We start from the raw sequence: 8,622 nt of genomic DNA, 5'->3' as shown, positions 1-8,622 counted from the left end.
GCTTTATGTGCTTGCTGCTACCCTTGCATTGGCTCATCCTGCCAGGGCATTTCCTTACCTAGAGTGCAAGCATGGTTTAAACACTAGCACTTGTCGGTAAACTGACAGGACACATGAAAAACTAGACCACATAAGGAAACAGAATACAGTAATTCTCGCAGTTAGTTCCAACTTTGAAACCTAGAAGGGACCAAGAAAAAACAAAATCACTTGGCTACCCATTTTTTAGCATGAAAGTCAGTACCCAGCAAAACAGCTAACTACCCTTCCGTTATGTACTCCCCCCCTTTTTTTGTGTTGGCAAAAATGTAACAACTTCTCTTTCTCCTCCACCCTCAAATAATTATTTTTTTTCTTTTAGAATGTTGCAGTCCAATTTTGCACATACCCAGGTGTAGCACTAATTCATTTCAATTGCATTAACTGGTCTGGTCTGGAAAAGTGTATCTAAGCCCTTGATGACTGCCTCATGTGCTGCTACAGATAATTTAATGAACTAATCGGTATCAAATTGTTCAAAATCAAACCAGGAAATGCCTTGCAATAGTAGAACACTTTACTGGTGGTTCCGAGCAAATGACACTACAAACACTTACTACTAGGAAATGCTATTTCTCCAGGAAAGTAGGAACATATAATTTACAGCCTAATCCTAAACTGTGCTGGAATGGGGAGGCTGACTTAAGAGGTGGCGCAGATCTGAGCAGCCCGGAGCTGCTCTGAGCTGCCGGAGACCAGGGTTAGGATTTGGCACAAGTGCCAGATTTTGGCCCCAACCACCACTCAACCATGGCCTGCCCATGTTCCCATACCTTAAGGAGCTCTGTGACTGCCCACCACAGGATGAAGTGCATGCCCCATTGACATGGCTGCACCAGCACTGGAAAGCTGAATAGGACTGAGCTCCCAACTCATTACTGGCTTGGATCAGCAAGATATGTGATTATGCCTGTTTATAATCCTTACCCTCCCCCAAGAGAGCAGAAGACAGATTAGCACTTTTAGAGCAAATCAGAAGCACTCCACCCTTGCATACTCTGCTGGTGAATGCAGTAGCATAGCTAGAGGGGGACAAAACAATAAGTACTGCAGATGCAGCAGTGTGCTGTGCAAGTGGCCCCTCCATCTTGCCATCTCTTCCCCTTGCCATCTGAGCCATTCCGGGCTGCAATGGCAATGCGTGGGCACTTACCAAACCAAACAGCATCTCCTGCATGTTGCTGTCCTTGCCCAGAATGGCTCTGATGGTAAATGGGAGGGGAGGCAGTATTTACCATTTTGCCCCCCACCTCTAGTTATGCTACTGGGAGAATTAGGTTTAAGGGCACAATCCTAACCAACTTTTCAGCAGTGAGCTAAGAAGATCAATGCAGCTCTGAGATAAGAGAACAAACATTCCCTTACCTTGAGGAGGCCTCCATGACTGCCTCCCAACTGCAGGATGCAGCACACGCCCCATTGGCACAGCTATGTCAAAGCTGGAAAGTTGGTTAGGATCTGGGCCTCAGTTGGCAAGATTCACAGAAAGGTTCAAAGGCCCACTATAGGTTATATTCAGTATTTCATTGCAAAATAACCAGTAAAGTCTAACAGCATCCATTGTGGTTACTTTATATACCACATAATAATTATAACAGTACAGTAACTCTTCAGGCAAAGGCATTCAGCAAGCATGTTTAATACATACACCCATGTACCTGTTTAAAAGAAGAGTCAACCATTATATTGTACCAGAGAACTAGCTGAAGATATGTCTGCTATTGAAAACAAGCAAATGAGAAACATTTGTACGTGTGTATGCTTCTCTATGGGCATGTGTGTACTTATATAAACTATACCCTTGTAACTTATAAACCGTACACAACCTTGTGGGCCACATAGTATCTACCTTTCCAGTGCTGATGCAACCACAACACAGCCCCAAGGTAAGAGAACAAACAATCCCTTACCAAGAGAAGATCTTTAGGACTGCCCCCACACCAAAGGATACTGTGCACGCCCCATTGGCATGGCTACATCGGTGCTGGAAAATTGAATAGGATTGGGCCCTGTGTTGGGGAAATGGTTTAATAATGAAAACTTTTGCGTCCCAATCTTTTTGCAAAGATAACTACAGGATATGCAGTATTTTAATATTTTTGCAAGTGCATTCCTTTCAACTAGATACAGAACTTTTCTAATCAATTTAAAGTGTAAGATGTAACCACAGTGCTTGAGAATATTATGATTATGGAGAAACTTTGATAATCCACATGCTTAATCTAATTTATTCTTAATTTGTTCATTTGATATATATAAGACTTTTTGTATGGAGAATCTAAAAAAACTGTTTTGGAATTGTTTGTACTGTATAAATGTGGGTGCTGTTTTTCAAAGCATTCCTATGCCAAAATGTGTTCATTTTCATTTCTCTGTGCATAAATACAGGGTACTTTAATTACAGAAAAACGCAGTGAAACTGGTATTTTCTAATGAAGTTGCCAATGCCAGCAAAGGTGGAGCAAAATGTTCTCAACACTAGAGGCCTCTAAGAGTTGGAAACTTAGATCAGAACATTGTCTCATAAGGGTGGAGTCTTGTATACTTTCCAGTGCTTAGTACAGCAGTAAATGAAATCATTTATATAAATGTTGGTAAATCTTTTCACTTTTCAGCAGGTTATGTAGTCTCTATAGTCTTGCAGCCTGGCATATATACTCAGAAGTAAGTCCCACGGATTTCAGTGAGGCTTACTCCCAGGAAAGTGTGCATACGGCTGTAGCCCTAGTCTTTTAAAAATCTGACCTTAAAATGCCTCCCAATGTTTTAATATGTTAAAGAAAGTTTCTAAAAGAAAGAATCATACATGCTGCTACTGAACAGTGAATTTGGGGAAGAACATATCTGAGAAGTGACCAGTTAGTCATAAGAACACAATATGAGCTTTGTAACCTATATGAGCTTTAAATTACATCTCAGACATTTATTCTGTATGAGTTCCTGAGCCAGTATATGCACTACATATTTAGGATGACATCCAACAATTGCTGTACCTGCAAAAAGTCATGATCTATGTGCAGCCACGTGGCTCAGGGCCCAATCATATCCAATTGTCTAGTGCCGGTGCTGCTATGCCAGTGGGGTATGCACTGCTTCCTGTGATGGGGAGGCAGTCACAAAGGCCTCCTCAAGGTATGGGAACCAGCGCTGAGGTTGCACCAGTGCTGGTAAGTTGGATAGGATTGGACCCTTACTCATTACACTTGCATCAGTTCCACTGGCATGTGGTATAGCACAGCATCACACAGCATTGTGGCATAACAGAGAACTGGAAAGGAATGTGAGGGAATGAGTGAGGATAATTCACAAACACAGTAATGTAAAGGCATGTTCACCACCACAGGGCCAGCCAATACTGCAAAGTTACACGCACAATATTTGGTAGTAATCTTTATTAGTGGGATTGACCATAATAGGAAAGACTTTGGTGAATCATTAGATCTGTCAACACTACAAAACTATATTGGGTAATGTAATTCCCAAGGTTCACTGAAAAGAGGGAGTGATTGTTAAACCAGTTTAAATCTGTAGCACAGAAAATGCCCCAAGGTGCTGTTGGAGCTACATGGTGAAAATCACTCTTGTTTACCATGCCAGAACATGTTACATATTCTATTACTTCAAAAACTGTCTAGCAAATAAACTGTGTAGCATTCCAAAACCGATGACAATGAGTTGGGGGATTTCAGTCAAGTTCTCTCATCGATGTACAGGAAAACAACAAAAAGAGAGAGGTGGCCAGGTGGCTTTTGAGGGGTGTTGAATATTTCTCAAAAAACTGTGTACAAATCTCTCTGTGCAAGGCTATTAACTTTTCAAAGCATACTAACATAGCAGTGACTAATCTAGGGGTAGCGGCGCCTGGGACATTGATATCACAGCATCATGTAATGATGTGATGTCAAGTGATGCACTGATGTCACATCTAGGTTCAGAGGGGGGCGGCTTCACATTGTGCCTGCACCCCCTATTCCTTCTGCAGCAGCCTCCCAACTGACTCTCCTCTTCTGCCAAGCCACGGCAGACTGTGCTGCACTAGAAGGTTTGCAGCAGCTTGGTGTTTTTAATACAAGACACTGGGAGGTTGTAATGGAAGATCAGAAGATCATCAGGTGGATGATGTGGATTCCATGTTTTGACAGCTGGTTGACAGCTCTGGGAAGGGCAGGGCTGGCTCCACAGCTGTAATCAATCAAGGCCAATGGGACTCTGATGGGCACCTGAGCTTCATTTGACCTTGATGGGACTTTGAATGGACATGGACTGAAGAGATGGCTCAGCTGAGCCTAATTTGGACTTAACAAGGTAGCTCACAGCTGAGCTGCATTTTGGATTATGAGACATCCAAGGATAAAAGGCAGCTTCAGAAGGACCAAAGGCTACCCTGACCCAGAGGGAGATGCTACCTGACCCAGAGAAGACCTGACCTAACTGGACTTTGACCTTGGACTGTGACCTGGCATATTGACTTTGGACTGTGAGTTGGCAATCTGCATTTATTGGACTGGGACCTGACTCTGACTTTTGCTTGCTGCACTTGTGAGTTCAACAAGGGAAACTAATCAGCCTTAAGTGGGCACAAGGCCCAGTGGGGAGGAGCTGTGGCACAACAGAGATTTCCCTGGGGCCTCCCAATGCTTTATAATGCAGTGGTTGTCAAACTTTTTAGCACCAGAACCCACTTTTTAGAATGTCAATCTATTGGGACACACCGACAGTGATGTCATAGCTGGAAATGACATCATCAAGCAGGAAAATTTTTAACACACCCCATATGACAAAGGGTGCAATCCTAACCAACTTTCCAACAGCGAGGTAAGGGCGATGCAGCTCCAAGGTAAGGGAACAAACATTCCCTTACCTTGAGAGGCCTCCATGACTGCCCTCCAACTGCAGGATGCAGCATATGCCCAATTGGTACAGCTATGTCAGTGCTGGAAAATCTGTTAGGATTTGGGCCAAAATCTAAGCAATTAAATTAAAGGTGTATAAGTTTAAACATTTTTTAAAAATAAAGAACGCTTCTAACCCTTTTAAAAATTCCCCATACAACCCAAAGGTTGCAATTCTATCCACTCCTGCCCAGGAGTAAGCCCCATTGAATAGCATTGTTAAAAGCATATTCATAGTAAATCTGTTAAAAGTACAGATCTGTCACATTTCCCCAAATGCCCTCACATACCAGGGTAGCACCGAGTCTATTAAACATAAAATACACCTTGAAATGAATGGGGAACTATTGAAACTGGCTTGGAACCCACCTAGTGGGACCGGACCCACTGTTTGAGAAACACTGTATTAATCTAGTGTTTCAATTGAGCGCACAAAATCCATGTGTTTTTAGCTTGTATATTCTGTCCTACATTTTTCTGGGCTGTCCTGCATTTGAGGAGGCCTGCTTCTCTTTGGTGGCTTGACATCAGGTTATTGTGAGCCTGGGGTGGGAGCTAGGCACCCAGAACCTGGGTGCAGTCCCATCTAGGCACATTCACTGGGAAGCCAGTGCCAGCTCTTCCCCAGCAAGCGTGCTCAGGGCTGCACCATGCTGGGGCTTCCTTCCTTCCTCCAGAGGAGATGCAGCTAGCAGCCCAATCCCATGTGTGTCTACTTAGAAGTAAGTTCCATTGAGTTCAATGGGCTTAATCCCAGAAAAGTGTGGATAGGATTGCAGCCTCAGAGCCCAGTCCTATACATGTCTACTCAGAAGTCAATCCCATTATAGTCATTGGGGCTTACTCCCAGGAAAGTGTGGCTAGGATTGTGACCTCAGAGCCCAATCCCATGCATGTCTACTTAGAAGTAAGTTCCATTGAACTCAATGGGGCTTACTCTCAGGAAAGTGTGGGTAGCATTGTGGCCCCAGACTGGCTGTGCATACAGCCCTGCTGCAGTGGTGGGGCAGAAGCAGTCATAGGAACCCTGGGGCCTGCCACCTGGGGGAGACAAAGGGCTGCTTGGAGCATAGGATTGGGCTCTTAGTACTTTGCACCCCTTCCAGCTACACCACTGAAATAGAGCCATTGAGCCCAATCCTATGCATGTCTACTCAGAAGTAAATTCCATTATAGTCAATAGGACTTACTCCCAGGTAAGTGTGGATAGGATTGCAGCCATTGTCAGTGTTTGCTACTGTCATTGCCTCAGATCAGTAACAGCAGTCCCCCCCCTTTCCCCCTCCCCTTTGAAGCCAGGTATATGCCTCCTTTTTGACCCCCTCATTGGCTCGGAGGGCTAGGAACCCCTTTGCACACTGCAGTGAGGTTCCCTGCAAAACTTAGTGCTTTGCACCCCTCTAGCTATGCCACTGCCCAACACTCCTATTCCCCTAGCCCCAGGTCTCTGTGGGAAATCCACCTCATGCCCCTGTGTCCCTTCTCCCCCACATGCTCAAGATTTCCCACATCCTCCTTTCCTACCACCGAGAGGAGCAGCAGGAGTCACAGGAAACTCTCTGAGGAAATGGGGGGGGGGCCCTTTTGGGAAGGCCCCATGCTTTCATTAGGACATAAGGCTGGGCAGAGTGTCCCCCCATGTGCCTTTTCATGGCTGCTTTTGTTGTGCTATGGATCAACAGAGCTGCATGCCAGCCAGTGGCATAGATGGAGGGGGTGCAAACACTAAGTTTTGCAAGAGCCTGAACATGCTGTACTAGCAGCCCCTCCCCTTCAGAGCCATTCAGGGCAATGGGAGCAAAATTGGGGTGTTCCACCTGGAATGGTGGACCTCAGGTGCACCCTCAGGTGCCTGCAAATCTTAGTACTTTGCACCCTCCATTTTGTTCCTACTGCCTGGAATGGCTTCAAAGGAGAGGGGCCACTTGCATGGCCCATTCAGGCACCTGCAAAACTTAGTGCTTTGCACCCCCCTCTAACTATGCCACTGATGTCCAGGGTGTGTACTGTTTTGTTTGCGGTCCCTGGAGGGGGCGTGCCAATAGTCAGACCTCCCTGGGCCCCTCCATATGAGAGTTTCGGTGCAAAACACACAGGGTGCGGAGCTGCTTGGAGCCAAGTGGCACAAGCAGAAGTTCAGCCAAACCCTGTCCTGATTCACCCTGGAGGCAGAACATGGTGAGGCAGCTGGGGGGTAGACTCCTCTCTTGCTCAACTGGTAGGGGTTGGAGAAGAGGTCATGGGAGAGCAGCAGGTCACCTGCCTGAAAAGACTTGTGGAGTACCTGAGGGCTGCCACCTCTGGAAGGGGGGGCAGTCTTTTAGGAGGGGGATGTGTGGTGTGGAGAGGTGACTGCACCCCACGGATTGCAGAGACCCTGCTAGGCAGAGTCCCCCCCCCCCAACATACTGCTATCAGGAGTGTTTGGCCCCAGCACATCTCAGTTCTGGTTCCAGAGCCAGTGGTCAGATCCAGGCAGGCTATGTGTGACTTCCAAGGAAGGAACAGACCAGCCAGTGCTGCAGACAGCCTTCAAGGGATGGGAGGAGCCCTGGCTGGGGTCTGTCACGAAGCTGTGCCCCTTTTCTTCCTAAGGGTGCCAAAGCCCAGGTAGCAGACCTCCTGGCACCTGAGGAGGAGTGCCATGTGCTGCCCCCACCCAAAAGGAGATGAACCAGCCTCCTCTCCCCTGGATGGAGGGAGGCTCCTCTGGCCTCATGGCTGGGCTGGCACTCTAGGTGTATGATTGAACTAGGTTGGAATGTGTCTGTCAGTTCACAGTAGAAGGTACACTACATACACCAAATTCTATAGCTCACAGTAGATTTTACTTAAGAATTTAGTTGAATGCTTTTATATGTAAAGGAGCATGTATGTTGAAAATCTCTGCCTGAAGAGATGGTAGAAGAGAGTGATGTAATCAGAAAACAAAACAACGATCTTTAAAAGAAAGAAGCTGAATTGCAGTTATAGAATCCAAATACTGATCACCATAAAAACTGGTTAAATAATTCTGTATTTATCATAGTTCAGCAAATTATATGTAAACAACCTTTTATAAAGCATCACTTTGTCATCATCTTAGTTCTGAACGCAATGTGCATATACTTTCATTTCTTCTTTTCTTTTTAAACATTAAAATAGTGCTACTTCACTATACTTTTAAACAAAAAGAGGAAATTAGTAATCAAAGACTATCTCCCCCTTCTCCCCCAGCTCTGAATTGCAAAGATGAAGCATTTACTTCAAAGGCACAGAAGCCCAGAAAGATGTATGGCACAATCCTTTGCTGGCCTTTGTCAGTGGGGTGTGCACATTGCAAATGTGCCATAAGGTATGTTGCAGCAGTGCAGAGGCACGTAGCACCAAGGCAAAGGCCTGCACCTGCAGGAGCAGGTAAGGTCTCTGTGGGTTGGAGGGGGAGGGCAGAACGGATACAGGCAGGGGGTGTAAACAGGATGGGGGAGAGCAGGGGAACGGTGGATCATTCCTGGGAGGGGGCGGGAATGGCAGCAGAGGTCTTGGCCATATCCTACCCCTTCCTGGGCCAGATTTCTCAATACAGGGCTGCTCAAATTTGTGCCAACTATTCTGCTGACAGAAGCCCAAGTTGCTGCATTGCAAGTGCTAGGGCTTACCTGGGCCAAGGGAACAAATGCTCCCTTACTCCAAGGTGCCCTCCAGTAGCCTC

This window comes from Tiliqua scincoides, chromosome 6 (assembly GCF_035046505.1).
Source record: "Tiliqua scincoides isolate rTilSci1 chromosome 6, rTilSci1.hap2, whole genome shotgun sequence".
Taxonomy (NCBI): Eukaryota; Metazoa; Chordata; class Lepidosauria; order Squamata; family Scincidae; genus Tiliqua; species Tiliqua scincoides.
Note: the sequence above shows the minus strand (reverse complement) of the source record.